General features: G+C 38.3%; 1 long non-coding RNA gene across 1 annotated transcript; it reads left to right on the forward strand.

The window, feature by feature from the left end:
* Positions 1-7,513: 7,513 nt before the first annotated feature.
* Positions 7,514-17,790, forward strand: LOC117295325. The gene is made up of 3 exons (XR_004519679.1): positions 7,514-7,637; positions 16,491-16,591; positions 17,756-17,790. It is a non-coding gene; the product is annotated as an uncharacterized LOC117295325 (long non-coding RNA).
* Positions 17,791-20,350: the final 2,560 nt, after the last annotated feature.

Below are 20,350 nucleotides of genomic sequence, written 5' to 3' on the forward strand. Positions count from 1 at the left end.
TGCAACTGCTCCCACAGTGAAATACCATTTACTACTGGACTGTGGGTTTTGATTTATGAACTCATGCATTTAGTAATACATGCATTTTTTGTAAACCAGCATAATTATTGCTTTGTACCGGATACTGTTGAAAACTGTGATTTTGTGAGGGTTGAACTGGTCTAACAACCACAGCTCAGAGAGTAACAACATTGTATAACTTGCTGGTACGTCGACGCCATATATACATTAGAACATAGATTCAATGGTTCATGCAGTTATTCTATAAAAGATATACTGATGACCTCCCTCTATAGAAAAACAATAACATGGACAAATTTATGACTGTATTTCAATCTTAGAACTTTTACTGGTTGTTTGAGTACCACTGTACAAATATCCAATATCGATGCACAGGTAGACATTCCCTGTAGAAACCTACGGGAATGTCCAATATCCAATATCGATGTACAAGGTAGAAATTCACTGTACAAACCAAACCTACGGGAATGTCCAATATCCAATATCGATGTACAAGGTAGAAATTCACTGTACAAACCAAACCTACGGGAATGTCCAATATCCAATATCGATGTACAAGGGAGACATTCACTGTACAAACCTACGGGAAAGTCCAATATCCAATATCGATGTACAAGGTAGAAATTCACTGTACAAACCTACGGGAAAGTCCAATATCCAATATCTATATAGTAGGTAGAAATTCACTGTACAAACCAAACCTACGGGAATGTCCAATATCCAATATCGATGTACAAGGTAGAAATTCACTGTACAAACCAAACCTACGGGAATGTCCAATATCCAATATCGATGTACAAGGGAGACATTCACTGTACAAACCTACGGGAAAGTCCAATATCCAATATCGATGTACAAGGTAGAAATTCACTGTACAAACCTACGGGAAAGTCCAATATCCAATATCTATATAGTAGGTAGACATTCACTGTACAAACCTACGGGAATGTCCAATATCCAATATCGATGTACAAGGTAGACATTCACTGTACAAACCTACGGGAAAGTCCAATATCCAATATCTATATACAAGGTAGACATTCGCTGTACAAACCTACGGGAATGTCCAATATCTAATATCGATGTTTAAGGTAAATAATCACTATACAAACCTACGGGAATATCCAATATCCAATACCGGTGTACAAGGTAGACATTCACTGTACAAACCTACGGGAATGTCCAGTATCCAATATCGATATAATATACAAGGTAAGATATTTACTGTACAAACCTACGGGGATGTCCAAAATCTAATATCGATGTTTAAGGTATATAATCACTGTACAAACTACGGGAATGTCCAATATCCAATATCTAAAAGCAACATCGATAATTCGCTTTTCAAACTTTATGTGAACGTCCAATATACATTATTAAATGTACCGTCATAATATTACAAATAGCAAAGCAATGTGTTGTTGTTGTTTTAGCTCTGCCTTTCCCGATCTCCGTCTCACAACAGCCTCAAGGCACTGGCCACTGTAATAGTAATATTGCTCAACATAATTGTTAGCATAAAAACTTAACTGTAGATAGTAAAAAACATTGTGAGAAATGGCTCCCTCTGAAGTAACTTCGATGACCAAATGAGCCCATTATTGTCACATTAGCTTTGTTATTTTATGCATGATGTTGGGATTCATCAAAGGAAAAACTGGTCTTTATGATACTAAAGGTGTACAGTGCCTTTAAGGGGGATTTTTCTTCGTTATTGTTTAAGAAAGAGGATGCCAGCAACAGAGAGAGAGAGAGAGTTAATTGTAACGACGGTTTTCTCTGGATTATGTTGTGTGTGGGTTGGGATTCATCAAGTGAGATTACTGGTCTTTGACATTATTATACCAACGTTGTCCAGTACCTTTAAAGGGGGATTTTTCTTCATTCGACATGATTAATGTTTAACGAAGAGGATACAAGCAAAAGAGAGAGAGAGAGAGAGAGAATTGGAGAGAGAGTTAATTGTAACGACATTTTCTCGGAATTATGGTGTGTGTGTGTGTGGGTTGCACCTTAGAGCAAATCTCTGTTTCGTTGTTTGCACCTGCAACCATTAAATCAAAGCATGTCACCTTCGGGTGTTAAACAGCCTCGCAACCATCAAATCAAAACATGTCACCTTCGGGTGTTGAACAGCCTCCAAGGAGAAAGTTACGCCTAAAAACTAATGGATAGCGTAACAAGCAAAACAAATTAACAACGCTGATATTGAAATTAAGAATAGGTCAGATTTGTATTGTTTGGTTCTGTTTTTAATATTTTGTTTCATTATGCTTGCGCTTTGGTCAATCAGATTTGTATCGTTAAAATGGTTAAAAGGCACTGTACCCGTTTGGTAATTGTCCAAGACCAGTCTTCTCACCTGTAGTGTATCCCATCATTAGCATAAAATAACACGCCTGTGAAAATTTTGGATCAATCGGTCAATGAAGTTGCGAGAAAATGATGAAAGAAAAAACACCCATGTTGGACGAATTTGTGTGCTTATAAATAGAAATAAAATACTTCTAGCTAGAAGTATTTTATTATTTTAGTGAAAAATCACCTCTTTCTCAAAAACTACGTTACTTCAGAGGGAGCCGTTTCCAACAATGTTTTATACTATCGACAGCTCTCCAATGCTCGTTACCAAGTTAGTTTGTAAGTTAATATTTGTTTTGAGTAATTACCAAACATGTACCTTCATTTAGATACTATTGACTTTGATTTGACTGTTCAACTAGTTCTAATGCAGGATGAATGTCCAAATGTCCAAATGTCTGTAGGCCTAGTCTGTACTTGAATAAGCGTGCAGTGAATTAAGCTTTCCATGTCTGTCTTTTGATTGGTCCCAGGGCATGTTTGTCAGCTGAACTTTCGGTCACATGCACGTACACCGAAATCTCCATGTAAATAAAGGCGAGGTCAAAGGTGCATTTTGGAAGGATCCTGTGTAGTAGGCTCAAGTCAGGTTTACTGGGGTAAAAATATGACGAACCTCGAAGTATGGCGTCATGTTCAGTCTATAGAGTCGGGCTTCTATGGGTGCGTTCGGTTAGCTTCCCTGGGTCTACCCCGCCGTGCTCACTCGGGTAAGCCCCCTGACAAGAGCTAATCGAACGATCACTCACCGCTCTAGTAGTGACGTCATGTACCTGGGGCCAGCCCCGAAGTGACCCACTCCACAAGCAGGGCACTGGGAGCTGACCCAGGTGATTCCCTGGAATGACGTCAAAGCTATTCAAACGCACCGGGGGCAGACCGGGGTCGACCCAGGGAAGCTAAACGAACGCACCCTATATGGTTGATCTCAACGCTGGCATTCTATACGCAAGTTGATGGTCTTCTCCTGTTTGTATATAATACCCGTTTGCACTGGAAAAAAATGGATGTGGCCGCAAATTATTTGTCTTTATTTGAAAAAGCAAATGAAATAGATGTTGCTTCGTTTTACAGAGTCGGTCGGTTCACCAAACGCAATAACTGGAGGCCTTAAACCTGCAAGCTTCCTCCATCTGCCTAAATGTAGCTTTACCATCAATCACCCTTTAGTAATGACCCTTCCTGTTTATTTTGTGAAAGCACCTTCTCTGTATAATTGATAGGGTTATGTGCGTGTTTGTTTACTGCTGAGACCGACATTGAATATAAATATTTAATCAAAATTAAATCTCATCGGAACACCGTAATTCATCAATCAACAACAACAACACTTGATAGGGTTATGTACGGGTTTGTTTACTGCTGAGACCGACATTGAATATAAATATTTAATCAAAATTAAATCTCATCGGAACACCGTAACTCATCAATCAACAACAACAACACTTGATAGGGTTATGTGCGTGTTTGTTTACTGCTGAGACCGACATTGAATATAAATATTTAATCAAAATTAAATCTCATCGGAACACCGTAACTCATCAATCAACAACAACAACAACAACAACAACACTTGCGTTTTAGCCTGGTGTAAACGTGACTTACCTTAGTCAACAATTTATTTATTTAATTATTTATTTAATTATTTAGTTTATTTCTTTTTGGCCCATTCAGTGGTCTAAGCTTGTACCAATTATATGCAATTAAAAAATGTATATAATTACGTGATCGAAGCAACTAACGTGATCGAAGCAAATCTTTGTACAGGCCTCGTATAAACTAAACGTAAATCTTTATCAACAAAGAGATGCCAACATACCCTTGAGACTCTTAAAATGTGTTCTTTAATATTTGACACAGGCATTTTGACGTCCTGCGAAACTATTATTTTACAAAATCTCTGTTCGCGATCTGAAAGCGTGCAGTAAAAAACATTGGTATCGTTTCCCCAGCGGCCAGTCGCGAGCTCACGCGTTCGTGTCCAAAGAAACTCCAGCCTAATTAGCCTTAACTGACAGAATGAGAAGTCTAAGTTAAAAACCTATAAATAATTCTAGTTCTGAATAACCAGCCTATTTTCCCTGAAGCCCAGAAGGGAAAATATTATATCAGGGAGAATCACTTTAATTAATTACTTAGAGCTGGTTTAAGTTTATTTGAAGAAGAAAAAAATTGGTGCACTGCAAAAACTGGGGTGTTGAAATTTACACCATGTGTGTTTTACACTATAAATACAGGCGAGGGAATCAAATTTAACACCATGGTGTTTAAATAACACTGATTTCTGCAAAGGCAATTACATTTGGTTTAACCCTTACACAGATGTGAGTAAGGGTAGAACCAAACTTAATATGCTCTATCCCATGTGCACATTTTACAACTCAACACCCTACGATGTTACGTTTGATTCAATCTTTGATACAATTATAAATGACACACACCCTTGTGTGAATTTTAACACTCTGGGTTTGACAATGTATAATGCATCTGACTGATGCACAAGTAAAGCTTTAATCTTTCGCAATATGATGCTGTTCTATATATGATGAACATGTTCATAACTGTTAATTTAGCTGGCTGTCAAAATGTGCGGAAAGAAAAAGTGTTACCGTTGAGGAGGTGTTGATTTTGTTTTCTGACGTTGCCTTGGATCGGACGAGTTGGTCTATAAAAAGCGTTTGTAACCGTTTTTTTTTTAATGCATATGGTTGGAAAGATGTTTTAAAAGTAGAATACAATGATCCACACAATTTTGCCTCGAAATTGCGTGGTTTTCCTTTTACTGTGCGAACTAACACGGTCGGCTATTTATGGGAGTCCAAAATTTGACTCCCATTAATGGCCGACCGTGTTTAGTCGACGAGATAAAAGGAAAACCGTGCAATTTCGAGGCATGTTTGTGTGGATCATTGTATTCTACTTTTACATCATCTTTCTACCTATATGCATTTTATAACAAACGGTTACAAAACGCTTTTCAAAGACCAACTCAGCCAATCCAAGGCAACGTGTTCCTTTAATGTGCTCGTCTGGTAATGTATTTAAAAAAATCACTGTGTCCTCAATCTAAACTGCTTCCAAACCAAATGTGTTCTATTTTAACACCCTGAAGTGTTAATTTTAACACCCCCAATTTTTGCTGAATGGAATTTTTAAATCATCAATCGTGCTTGGTAATTCTGTTTTAACTCGTACTTTTTCACGAGGTATAAACCCGGTTGTTGTCGGTCTCTTCATCGCATTTTTGCTCGTAATAATTTCTCATAATTCTCAGTGTTTTATCCAACAAAATTGCCCATGGTGCTGAAAAATGATAAAACATTAATATAATAATAATAAAGGGCACAATCTGTTCACTCCATCATCAGATAAAGTTTATAACCAGAGCTTAAGACACGATCAAAGATGGCTTTTCTGCGAGAGGGGGAAAAACGTTTGAGGGTAATTGTGAATACGCTATGTCAGAGGGCAACAAAATAAAGTGCTTTTTTGATTGTCTATTTGGGGTTTTTTTTAAGGAGTTTTTTTATAAACTTTTTTTTTTTTCTTCTTCTTCGGGACTTTTGTGTACACATTTTTGAGAGGGGGATTTGTGAAGATTGCTCGGATCTGATACAATAAGAAGAAAATCAATCGCAATCCAATCTCTGAAACAGGTGGTCCCAGGTGAGCACCGAAAAGGGGAAGCTCAGATCCGACATTCTCTATCGGCAAGTACAGACGGCTGTTTAGTGTTTACTTTTTTGTTCGTATTACGATCTTCTGGGGGGGGGTTTTCTCCCTCTGGCCTTTAGCTGTTCAAATTATAAACAGTAATAAAAGGTATGGGATTAATAAATATTAAGGAACGGGGTTTCGGGGATAAAGCTTTAGGGTGGATTTGGGTTATTCCATTTTTTTTATGGGGAGATTCATCCCGTGGTCACTATTAATATCTTTGTTTATAAGAAAATTTTGTATTACGATATTGCTCCTGACTTTATAAACAAAAAATACAAAGAACGGCTTATCAATCTGGTTGATTAAATATTGACGGTTTATTTTGGGTTATTCCATTTTTTTAAGGGGAAATTAATCGCGTGTTCTAAACATATATTTTCTATAAGAATGTAAATTATAATGAATAGGGTAGATGGCCTTAGCTTTCGATCCAATCCGGACCTTCAGAATGTAAATTATAACGAATATTTTGTTGATAATTTTCTATTGATAATTTGTATTTTGTTGTCAATATGACAAACCTTTTGTTAACTGATACATCTCAAATAGAGGTTTATTGCATATCTGCTATACTTTAAAGAAACACAGGATTGCTGAGTATTCGACGGGAAACGCAAATCTTGTTTAAAGGCAGTGGTCACTATTGATAATTACTCAAAATAATTATTTGCATAAAACCTTTCTTGGTGACGAGTAGCAGGGAGAGGTTGATGGTACAAAACATCGTGAGAAACGGCTCCCTCTGAGGTGCCATAGTTTTTGAGAAAGAAGTATTTTTCCACGAATTTGATTTCGAGACCTCAGATTTAGAACTTGAGGTCTCGAAATCAACCAGCTAAACGCACACAACTTCGTGTTAGGGTTATTTTTCTTTCATTATTATCTCGCAACTTCGATGACCGATTGAGCTCAAATTTTCACAGGTTTTTTATTTATGCATATGTTGAGATACACCAACTGACCAACTGTGAAGGCTAGTCTTTGACAATTACCAATAGTGTCCACTGTCTTTAAGCAAACGCCAATGTGTAAATTGTTTAAGATTGTAGTGCAGTTCATTGCATTCCTGGCCCCATTGGGATCCAGGTCTGTATAGAAGCATGGAGGTATCTTCTCCATGATAGAAGCATCAATGCCCTAACATCAATTGGAGAGTTTCAAATAGTGTAGCTCTTGCAGTTATATAATCCTTTCTTTTGTAACCCAAGTAGGGCACAGTGCTTCCTCCCAGTGAACTTTGTAACAAGGAGCTATACAAATCGGAAGAAGCAAAATCTATGTATTTGTCTGTAGGGGTATTCAATCTATTTATCGGTTGACTGGCAGCGGGGACAGAAAACTGCCTTGGCATTGTAAACTCCTATACAGCAACTTCCCCCATAACTTTTACCACGTACCGTATACCTGTAGTTTCACTTTTTTTACAACCATAAAGCATAGGCCTTGTGTTAAACAATACAACTGGGTGACGAAGCCGTTGAGGAACACTTCGACTATAGCTGCACCTCGGGGACAGTACCGTTACAACATTAAGGGTAAGAGGACACATTTTGAAGAAACTGAGTCTCAAAAGCTGGTGGTAGAAATATCTACCTCAGCTTAAACTACCTATTTATAAACAATTTGTAAACAGGAGGCGGGGGGGGGGGGCTTGAGTCCCCCTGCGCAGTACCCCATACTCAGCACATCCCCCTGCCACTCACTCCCTTCAATATGTAGGCATATATAATATTAATCCCGTGTCAAGAACACTAGTATTCAAATCCATGTTTATATCAAAGCCACATTTTTCCTCAATAACTAGTTCTTTCATCAGATTCACTTTTATTTGGGACTTGAGGTTGAAGTCGTATAAAAACCACATAAGTTGCATTGCGATCGTGGTTCACAATGTGTACCTTTAGGAAGTATAGAACAATTCCACAGAACCACTTGAAGAATAAAATGTTTGCCTAGACCGTTCGGTCAAGCCTCGATAATGCCAACTCTCACACATGCGTATTTACTCCCTAGTGAGTAAGAATGTGAAGTAGGCCACAACCATGTCTAACATCTTTCCAAATATTCATCAAAACGAACGCTTTGTCGAGCACAAAGCGTAATTTATAAGGCAGTGTGCCCCTTTACCCTCGAACAACTGTTCATATAGGTATACCCATTGCAGTTACATTCTTGAACAGATTTAATTTTAATGTTCTTAAAAAAATTCTGTAAAAATGTTCATTTTACCAATTCCAATACATGGATGAAAAAAATGGAGCAAACTTATACTTTTTCAGACCCGTTTAACCACTACACTAGTGGCTTCATCAGACTGGCAACTCATCAGAGAAAATTAATGTTTAATAAAGACTTACTTGGTGGGAAGTACAGCAGCTTCGAATATATAATACATTTTGAGAACAAAGTTGAATCTGAGAAGCGTTTACTGACAGCAAACACATCGACAAGATTATCGCAACCAATGTAATGTGGTCAGGAATTCGATCAACCAGGTAAAGATCATCCATTACTCATATCAAATGCACGAATCCTCAGGAGATCAAAATATGCTCTTCAATGTAATGGATAAGTTGTTGCTCAAACCCAAAACCCATGTCCTTCCATACACTTACAACGATCAGGACTTGGCAAACGAATTCCAGAAATTGTTTGTCACCAATGTTAAAAAAAGACAAGACGACCCAATTAGTTTAGCTTTAACGCTCCTTTACTCGTCATGAGCTCACGCCAAATTGTAGCTTTAATTTCCTTGTGAAAACAAAACCTAATTCCACACATGAAAGAGTAACAATGTTGATAAACCCCCTCCTGTCCCTGCAAAATAATCTTGAAGAAAGTATCAGAACCACGAATTATAAGATAAATTGGATGAGAATCCCAGTACTCTCATCCCCAGCTCACGTCTCGTCCGTCCCTATACCCAAGGCCCAATTACATAGAGCTGCTTAAGCACACAAAAGTAGCTAAGCACAACAACAATATGCTTACCAAAATAAGGTTGCCAATCAAACTACCATGTCACATGTACAATCTGTGACTGGTGTTCTGCTTAGAAGCAGAAAGCTGCTAAGCATAATTATCTGCTTAAGCAGCTCTATAAAATTGGGCCCAGGACCGCGACGACCTCTGTGAATTCACCTCCCTGTCCCCCGGTCTGGGGCATCTAATTGGCCCCACAGTCGATGGGATTTCACGGTCAATGCTTGAAATTGAGTCATAGGTTTGTTGTTTTTGTAGCTTCTTCTGGTTGACACGGTTTATCCTTGTACCAATTTGATGAGATGCCAAAATGCAGGTAGACTAGCTATTGCATTGGAAGGGGTAAGTGGCTGTCTGTTTGAATGCTGCCCCCCCCCCCCCCCATCCCACTTCCATACTGTACTCAAGAATCCATATGATACACAAATTCATCTACAAATCTGTAAAGAAGGAATAAATCTCTTCGCTCCGTGGGTTACATAGGTACATCTAGTTTGGACCCTAGGTGTTGGTACATCATTGTTGTTATGAAGTGGAAGAGTATTCTGCTTGCAACCTGGAATTAAAGAGACATTCATAAATACCTCAGACAGTTTCGCTATTCCTATTGGTGGAGAGCGCGTCACGTGGGTGTGTATAGACCTTTGTTTATGACCAGTAAAAAGTGTTAACGCGAGCTTGCACCTGCGCTTATAATAGTCTGGTTCCTAGACCCAAAAATCTCCGACTAGGGTCTGTCGAATTTAGGGTCCGGTATCACCCAAAATCACGTGACCAAAAAGGAGGAATTCCTCCTTTTTCGAAGTTATCCGAAATGTTCCGAACGTGTTGTCGTCAACATTCGGACAGTATCGTTAATGTTCGGTATGGAATCATAATGTCAGTCCTGTCGGCCGTAGATCCAGGAGTTTTTATGCCAGCTATTGTTATTGAAATTATACGTGTTGAACCAGATTGTCATTAATTGCCGATCGAATTAATCTCGTAACCTTCCGGCCTGGCGGCCGTTGGGAGGAGGGTTACGTTATCGCAACTAGTAGTACGTGCTGACATGGTTTCCCTGGAGATGACCCCCGACCCTGGCAAGTTGCGTCATGCTCTATTTTTAACCGTGGGTGATACCTGACCTAAGATTTTTAACAAGAGACGTCAAGGAATTTTTGGTCAGGGGACCAGACTACGTTTATAAGACAGTTTCTTCATTCTGTCTCGGTAAAAATAATTATCAAGAACCAGTCCTCGTTGGGTTTAAACCACTAGTTGAAATTCAACACATATTGATTCCCTTATGTGAAGTGAACAAAGAGGCTCGTGTAATTCAAGAGCTTGGTTGCCGGTTGGTTGAAGACAGTGTGTTCTTTCGGTAATTGTCACAGACCAGTATCCTCACACGATGTGTTCCAACTATGCATATTATAGAAGTAATAAACAAACCGGTGACAGTTCAGAGTACTGTGAAAATGTTGTCCCAATTTCGATCATACAAGCTGCATTAAAGACAATAGACACTTGTGGTAATTGTCAAAGACCAGTCTTCTCGCTTGCTGCATCTCAACATATGCAGAATATAACCAATCTGTGAAAATTTGAACTCAATTGGTCGTTGGAGTTGTGAGATATTAATGAAAGAAAAAAACACCCTTGTCATCACACGAAGTTGTGTGCTTTAAGATGTTTGATTTCGAGACCTCAAATTTATGCTGATAATTATTTTGAGTAATTACCAATAGTGTCCATACTGCCTTTAAAATATTAAAAGAAAAACTTCAATGTTGCACACAGTGTGTTTATGCATCAATTTCAGACTGTTGAGAAATTCAGATGCCTGAGAAAGGCTTCGTGCCTTAAAGTCTTTGCAAGATTTGAACTTTGTGGTGAAAAAAAAATTACCTCTTTAAATTTGCATCGCTTTATTTTTATGGCGTCGTTTCTTACAATGTGTTCTCTCCAGTACTCTTTTCCAAGTAAGATAATAAGGTTGATGAATATTTTGAGAAATAACCGCAGGTATATCTAAAAAGACCCTGGACACTATTGGTTATTGTCAAAAACCAGTCTTCACGGTTGGTGTATCTCAACATATGCATAAAATAACAAACCTGTGAAAAATTGAGCTCAATCGGTCTTCGAAGTTGCGAGATAATAATGAAATAAAAAACACCCTTCTCACACTAAGTGGTTGTGTGTTTTCAGATGCTTGACTTCGAGACCTCAAATTCTAAACTTGAGGTCACGAAATCAAATTTGTGTACAATTACTTCTTTCTCGTAAAACTACTCCACTTCAGATGCAGCCGTTTCTCACAAAGTTTTATACTATCGACCTCTCCCCGTAACTTGCTTCCAAGTGAGGTTTTATGGTAATAATATTTTTGAGTAATTACGAATAGTGTCCAGTGCCTTTAAGCACTATACCAGCACAACGTTTGCGTAAACAAGACAAATTCAGGTTGCTGGTTTATCAGCAGGAATGATGAGCACTCCTTGTTGCTACGTCCATACAATGACATTGACATTTCTAAGGCATCGTAAGTGGATTATTATCATCATGTGTAGCGGTGATGAGTTGATTGAGAAAATTTATTGACATTTTATAAACATTGAAGGTTGTGCTAGGCATGATGATTGGCATTGGTACCAGTTATTATTTCACAGAAAGGCTGTGATCCGTGTCATACAGACGTAGACAGGGACAGATTTGATGGCGCGGTGTTGAAAGTTGAACTTGTGTCTCTCGCATATAAAATGGACGAGGAAGAGATTAAGTATTGTTTGAAGCTTTGCATGAAGTGGATAAATAGAAAGAAACTACAACCATGTGTAAATCTCTTTTGTGTGAGTGCGGGCTCTGAAAAGAGCCGGTTTGGTCTCGACGTTTCGAACAGCACTCTGCTCGTCATCATGAGAATGGAGACGAACAGAGAAGGGCTACTCCCTTGGTTACGCCGCCCGGTGCAAGAGGGATTAATTTACTGTGAATCAACTTGGAGTGTAACCAAAGCCCCTAAAGTAAAAAATTGCCCTCCTCATAGACCAATGCCCTTTTTCCAAGTATCCAGATCCAGGTATAATTAGATGACCAAGATACGACAGTCCAGAAAAACGTGCATACAGCACCTACCAGTATCATTTCTTCGACAATGTTGTTGTCGTAACTACAGTCGGAACAGGAACACATTAGCCGGATTGCGATACTGCGGAACAGTACGGAACCCCCTTGAGACGTGTCCACTTTAGAATCCGGAACAGCATATCAGTGAAGCCGTTCATTGAGGGGTTGAGCGAAATCAAACACAGGGTCGAGGCAAAACACTCCGGTGTTCTTGTTTGGCAGTTGATACTCCGAAGGGGTTTGCTTTACGGACGAGTGCCGCCAAAACAGAGAAAATGCGTGTTGTTCAATTCAATATTTCAATCCAATTCACATTTATTTCCGTACTGTCAATCACAACTTAACACAGCATACTAGCAAAACTTAACACAGCATCATATGTTGTATAAATAGGATGTACTAGCGGACTGAGTAGTTAAAGGTTTTTACAATAAAAGAAAATAAGCAGTGTGGAGGTGGAACAAGAACAACTTACAAACAACAACAAGGCTTATTTACAATAAAATATAAAAAAATCAAATGTGATGTAGGTCTACTTATGAAAAAGAAAGAAGAACAAAAAACTATGTTTTTTTGCACGTATGTAAAACTGTCATGTAGGTTAAACATGTTGCGGTATCTGACTCTCCTGTTGCAACTTCCTGTATGTTAATTTTGGTACGCCTTCTAGATTTGAAAACAACAATGACAGGATATCCATTTAAGATTTTTCCAAGTAATTTTTGAAAGGGTATTTGATGTCAAACATATTTTGCTGATCTTTTCATCCCGTATAAAGCTGTTACTGTAACAATAGTATTTAATAAATAAATAAATACATTTCCATGTAGGCTTAATGATTTATTCCTAAAGCAACACTCGTAATCTCTATTTTTCTTCAGTGTTTCATATAAGTCATTTAATTGCTGAGGGTCGAAGAGAATGCGCTTGAACGATGCAGTTTAACTAGCTGTCTGCTGCCACCAACCGTTTGATATAGTTTTCTGTAAACGCACAACCTAAAACAAAGTTGTCAGGAATAGGGTAGCCTGAACATCTGCCGTCATTCTTCGATTGCGGATAAAGACATGGGCCAGTCTAGGGCCGGGCCAGGGTAGATCAACGACAACCTCGAAATAATGATAGGCCTTCTAGTTTCTCTTTGCACTGCGGAAGATCAGCTTTCGTATTGATTCTGATCCATATCATTAAAGGTGGGGTCGAGGTTATGCCAACTAAAATTATGCCAACGGCTAATCTCTTTTATGGCGTATCTGTTTGCGAAGTGCAGAACTGCTGTTTCAGTGTCCCAACGCAGAAATCGCACTCAGATTCATTCAGATGACGTATTTTGTTGTTATTTTATTCAAGAGAGAAATTACCTCTTTCTCAAAATCTACGTTTGTGCAGAGGGAGCCGTTTCTCACAATGTTTTATACTATCAACAGCTCTCAAATGCTCGTTACCACTAGTGTCAAGTACCTTTAAGTGAGTGCAGACAAAAATGGGGGACAAAATAAGAAATAAATTCACCCGTGTAGAAAAATTAGGCCGCTGGAGATATCAATATTTATCATGTGGCTTCGAGGTGAGGAGAAATTATGACACGGCGGCCGATGAGGTGTGAAATGCAATCGGCTGACTCGAAAACACGTATTTTACTCACCCTTGGCTGGGTGAACGTAGTGTAGTGTGTATCATAATTTTGTAATACGGTCAAGAACTCTTTGATTTCATCTAACAGTAAACCAAAATGCAAGAAACTATTCGGTTAAATTATGTAATTCTTTTTTTTACTTTTCTTTCGGTTAAAGGGAAGATACATGTTTGGTAATTGTCAAAGACCAGTCTTCTCACTTGGTGTGAAATTTTGAGCTAAAATGGTCATCGAAGTTGCGAGAAAATGTTGAGAGAAAAAAACACCCTTGTTGGATGAATTGTGTAATACCAAGTCAGTTTTTAAGTTAATATTTGTTTTGAGTAATTACCAAACGTGTACCTTCCCTTTAAAAGAACGTTATTGGTAAGAAACAAACATCGTGAAGATGATGATGATGGTTGAAATTATCCCTTGAAATATTTCTGTCTGAAATGTTATATTTGATGAGAAATAAATAAACTCGGCATTTGGGGTTCATCGCTCAGTGAGCGTTTTATTCATTTTTATTTTGGCATCGATGCAATGCAAAATTTGTAATTGGTTTTTCACTATTCTCTTGTGACCCAGATGGCCCATCGATCTCAAACTTCTACAGGTTTGTCAGTTAATGATAATGATAGATAACATAAAGTGCCTACACTGCCAGCAACTGTTTTGTTAGCGAAAAAAAATTCTCTAATGTTCCTTTAAATGTTATTTAGGATATCGTCGTGTTAGTGCAAAAACAGTCTTAATGCGCGCAAATTTGGAATTGTTAAAACGTCATATTTTGCTTAAAGGGAAGGAACACGTTTGGCAATTGTCAAAGATCAGTCTTCTCACTTGGTGTATCCCATCATAACCATCAAATAACAAGCCTGTGAAAATTTGGGCTCAATTAGTCATCGAAGTTGCGAGAAAATTATTAAAGAAAAAACACCCTTGTTGGACGAAATAGTGTGCTTTCAGATAAGAATAAAATACTTCTAGCTAGAAGTCTTTTATTATTTAAGTGAGAAATTATCTCTTTCTAAAAAAATACGTTACTTCAGAGATAGTCGTTTCCCACAATGTTTTATGATATCAACAGCTCTCCAATGCTTGTTACCAAGTCAGTTTTTAAGTTAAGATTTGTTTTGAATAATTGCCAAACGTGTACCTTCCCTTTAAAATAGCTTGTTTAGTCTTTGAGGTGACAGCTCTGCCATGGTCGAAACGTCAAGCGATAACGATTTGTTGTATTATACAAAGGTCATTTTAAAATCGATGGACAAGCTGTTTCGGGAAAGCTATTTTGTCCTGTTGAAATGAAATTTCAACATGTAAGTTTTATTTTATACAATGTACACAGAATTAAACAACTTAACGGTTCAGAAGATCAAAGGTATTCTTTGCATTTTATTCACTAGTGTGATTCTGGTCACCATTATTCGATTCCTGTAAAATTAATATAGGTTTTCTCGGTCAAATTCGGCAAATGAGCTGCCAATTTCATTTTCATGCGTTCGAATTAAAGCTGTTTTGCCTCTCCAGTTGTTACTGCGTTTCAAATTCAAAACTCGGCCATTCAATTTCTTTTTGAGTCGAGTCAAACTCCTTTAGCACTATGTTCAATTTAGTGTATCGTCATTCTTTTTCGAGACACACACGCCTTAAGAAGCGACTCACGAGTTTGAATGCTGCTTTAATGAACTGTTAAATTGAATTGTTATTTTGTTAAATCGAATGACGCAACATTATATTTGACTAATCTTAAAACGAAATCGAATGACCCTTTTCAGTAGAATTCGATTTCGCACGAAATAGAATAGCTTGATGGTTAAATTGGCTGCTCTTTTTCCGAAATTGGCCGAGAAAACCTACAGTTTTTTATTATAAATATATATATAAGTGGTTGCGGTTGGCTCTGAGAATAACCGTTAATGACTCGACGTTTTGATCAGTATACTCTGATCGTCTTCATATGAAAGAGATACACAAAAACATGACAAGCCCCAGCGTTGATGCATACGCTTTAAAAAGCACTGGACAATATTGGTAATAACTCAAAATGATTGTTAGCATAAAAACTTACTTGGTAACGAGCAATGGAAAGATGTTGATAGTATAAAACATTGTGAGAAACGGCTCCCTCTGAAGTAATGTGATTTTTGAGAAAGAAGTAATTTTGCACAAAAAGTATTTGAATTAGATTTCGAGACCACATAATTTGATTTTGAGGTTTCGAAATCAAGCATCTGAAAACACACAACTTTTTTTCTTTCATTATTATCTCGCAACTTCGTCTACCAATTGAGTTCAAATTTTCACAGGTTTGTTATTTTGTGCATATATTGAGACAACTAAGTGAGAAGACAGGTCTTTGACAATTACCAATAGTATCCAGTGTCTTTAAAAACAGTTCTTGGCCCACTAAAACTGCCTCGACTACCACTAACCATTAGCCTTTTTGAAATGTGGTGGACACCATAACTGTGCAATGTGTGGTTTGGGTGTATCAGCCAAATTCACCCTAATGTTGCAATAGTATTGTGTCCATCATACTTCAAAATGGCTTCTGTTGGATCTGTTCAGACACGACAAACCTGTTTCAAACCATCTTAGATGGAAATAACCCAAACTTTGATACCGTAACTACTCCTAAGTTAATGGGTTTTTTTGTTTTTATTCCAAACAGAACTGACACAAGGCCGGTGAAGACCATGGGGCAGATGGAATACTGGAATGGCATTTACAGATAGATAGTGGGGGAATTTCGACCACAACAATCTGATCAAGGTAAGTCTCAGCCTCAAGGGACTCTTAGAGTCCTTTTAAAGAGCACAAGTGTCTTGACCGGGATTTGAACCCACAACCCGATGACAGTTAACAACCAGAACTTGAATTCGATGCTCTGAACCACTCGGCCATGTCCCCCTATTGTTGCCTCTTCAGTTGAAACCGTCATTCAATTTCACTTTGAGGCATGCGTGTATTGACATTGCATTCCAGTCAATTAAAATTGAAGGTGTTTATTTTCTAGCCAGGCGAAATTGGCAATCCATTTAGAATAGCACGCGCAGCGGGTTTATTCTGCGAAAAGCTTTGGCAAACTTGAATGTTGTTTGAGTGGATTGTTAGATTAAAGGGAAGGTACACGTTTGGTAGTTACTCAAAACAAATATCAAGTTAAAAACTGACTGGGTAACGAGCATTGGAGAGCTGTTGAAAGTATACAACATTGTGAGAAACGGCTCCCTCTGAAGTAGCATAGATTTTGAAAAAAGAGGTAACTTTTCATTAAAATAATAACTTACTTCTAGCCAGAAGTCTTTAATTACTATCTGAAAGCACACAAATTCGTCCAACAAGGGTGTTTTTCTCTCATCATTTTCTCGCAACTCCGATGACCAATTGAGCTCAAATGTTCACAGGCTTGTTATTTTATGCTTATGTTGGGATACACCAAGTGGGAAGAGTGGTCTTTAAAGCAGATGTTAAATTTGCGTCGGGGATAAAGAATAATATTTGATTTGACCCTTACACCACTTTGTCTTTAGCGCTGTATACTCAGTACTTCCCCGAGTTTTTTTATTGTGCAATTAGTGTTCTCATCATTGTTGTCTTCATCATGTCTGTCTTTGTTCTATTTTGTCAGTCCGTTCGTTCTTGTCCTCGTTGATTGCCTGTCCCCAGGCATCTCTACATAAGCCTTTGCTTCCAGATGATGACTCCATACTCGTACTCTTTTTCTAACCCTCATTAAATAGCTTTGTTTATTGGTTATTCCTTAAAACATTGATTGTATACTCTGTTTTCATGAAGTATGGAAATAAATATCAGTTTGAATAAATATCAGTTTGAATGAGTTCTGTGGTTATAGACATCTGATCTAGACTGCCAAGGTCGGTGGTTAGAATCCCACCCGAGTAATAATTTGCCTTTCATTTTTGTTTTTCACAGAACTCAGGCTGAGGTTACAGTGCTTACACACACTTCGGTGGAATGAGGTAAAACCAAAATATAATTTGAATTATCATGTTTACTTTTAGCTATTTTGAGTAGCTTCCATTTTAGCACGAAATTGTCGAATAACGCGACGTTTAAAAATGACCGCTTATAATTTGTCAAATACTTGACCGGGAAAACTTACTGTGCATCATTGTACCATATAAATACTAGCAGCGTACATGGCAGAGCAGAGTCGAGTAGATCATGTACTACACAAACAGCGTCCGTTTCCAATCCGGTCACCTTACAATATAACGCTCGGTTGCCCACTTGTTAAGCCGTGACGACCTCGTTAGATCTCCAAGTACCCTTTAATTTGCAACACCGGTTGCTGCGAGCAATTCTCAAAGCTTTCCATGTTTCTTGAAATTAAAACTTGAAGAGGGAGAGAGCTATACGTGATTATTGCCGTCCGTGATCGAAACATGATGACGAAGCGCTGCATGAAACAGCCGTGTGGAAGCATCAAAGAGCCGTAGGGAGCATCAAAGAGCAAGGAGATGAGCTACAAAGGCGGACTGCAGAGGTCCGTCTGTATTATTCATCGTTGTGGGAATCGGTCGGATCTTTACAAAACAGTCACTTTTTCGCTCTGTTTGGCGGGAAGGGGTTTTCCTTATTGTGTACCGTGGCGGGAAAAGTGCTGCTCGTGCCGTGCGGATACGATTGGACCACGATGGTTGTGTGAGGTAAAATCTACTAAGGATGAGAAGTCGACTCTCAAGGCTTGCTTGTCTACCCTGTTCACACACGCGGGAGGAAGATATCACTTTGTTTTCTGAATACTTTTAATTTTACTGACGGAAGAATTACTGAGGATCTGATCAAGAAATAGCAGCAGGCGGAGTTTTTGGATTCACACACTTTGCTTTATCTTCGGCAGCTTTAACTCAAAGGTAAGCACGTCTCCCTTTCTCTGTGTATGAGTAACGTTTTAACTTGAAACCACATCAATCCTTTAGAATGTGGAAGGAGACAGTATCACTTAAAAGAGTTGAATAGTACAGTAAACCACAGGTCCGAGTGACAATGTGCAAACAACTCCTCAGAAGAAGTTGATTAATACCTTAAGAAAAGTAGAGGCGAACTTAGCAAACTTCAATTTGAACACGCTGAATAAGTTACTTATTGAAACTGGAAAGGGTAACTGCCATCAAAATATATCCCCTGACTGGAAACATCTTAAAAGAAGTCTATCATATGATTTTAGAATAAGTGTTTAATAGGGAATTATTGGCGACTACTCCTTACGAATATTCCTTTTCAGAACCAAGCAAGGGTTTGCCTTGGGCTCCGTTGGTCATTGTGAAAACGCGAAAACGTTTGTGGGGTCGCTACGGGGGGCTGTGTACTGACGTTTACGGGCTTAAGTTGGAGTCAAGGCCTTTTCGCACAAGACCATAATAATGGTCTCAAAGTACTGAAGATTGTTCAACATGCTGATAGGCCATATCAAAATTGATATTTTATAATTCAAAATGTTTGGATCCCTATTAGGTTTACGATCAACCCTGGTTCGTAAAGATTGATAAATTTCCTAACAATTTGCTTTCCGTAATACGTGTGATGTCCAAAGGTTGGTCTGTCAATATTGGTTTATATTTCTTAACAAAATGAACTTCATGGTGATATGTGTGTTGTCCAAAGGTTGGTGAATGTAGTGACGTGACGCTTGTAGTTCCGTGAAGGTTGTCAAACTGCCAGTCATCTTGAAAAGGTTGTTAACAAGGCTTTTATTTTGTGCCAGTGGTGAATTGAATGTAGTGTCCGAATTAAACAACCATTGCCTTGCAAGGCAACAAATACAGAGTATTATTAGAGAGTCTTTCTTTCACACTGGATGGTTCGAAAATGAGTACACTCGCTTTTTTGTTAAGAGTGCGTTAGGCCAAGCTGGTTTTTTTCCAACAACAAGATATTTGTGCTTGCGAGCACACATAGTGCATTGGGTTTTACCCTCCTTTTGGAGGCCCTCATCCAATGAGTCGCATATAATATAATAATTAACCTATAAGCAGCATTTACGTTTTACAACGTTTTGTACACACCCCCGTTTTGAAATGAGATTACTACGGAACCTTACAGTGAACCAACGAATAAACTCATGATATTGCATAATACATATATAGTCTCGTCTGTGCTGTCGACACAAAACAATATGATTCACTAAACCCCTTATATGCAATAATTACGTACGACAACGTTTTGGTACATCCTGTCGCAAGGGATTAATATTGGATAACGGAATGCACCGTTAACCGGACGAAGGAAAGAGAGCTAGCTCTCATTGCAATATACCCGGCCTTTTCTGTTGTTAATTTGAAGCGGATCTGTCGACACAATACAATATAATACATTAAACTGCAATAATTACGTTCGGCAACGTTTTTGTACACTGCCGTAATGGTTTAATTGCGATTATAACGGCACCGTAAACCAGACGAACGAACTAAAAATCTCATTGCATTATATACCTGGCCTCGTCTGATGTTAAATTGAAGCGGATCTGTCGACACCTACAATAAAATTCACTTAGCCTATATGCAA

The sequence above is a fragment of the Asterias rubens genome, chromosome 10 (genome assembly GCF_902459465.1).
Source record: "Asterias rubens chromosome 10, eAstRub1.3, whole genome shotgun sequence".
NCBI classification, from domain to species: Eukaryota; Metazoa; Echinodermata; class Asteroidea; order Forcipulatida; family Asteriidae; genus Asterias; species Asterias rubens.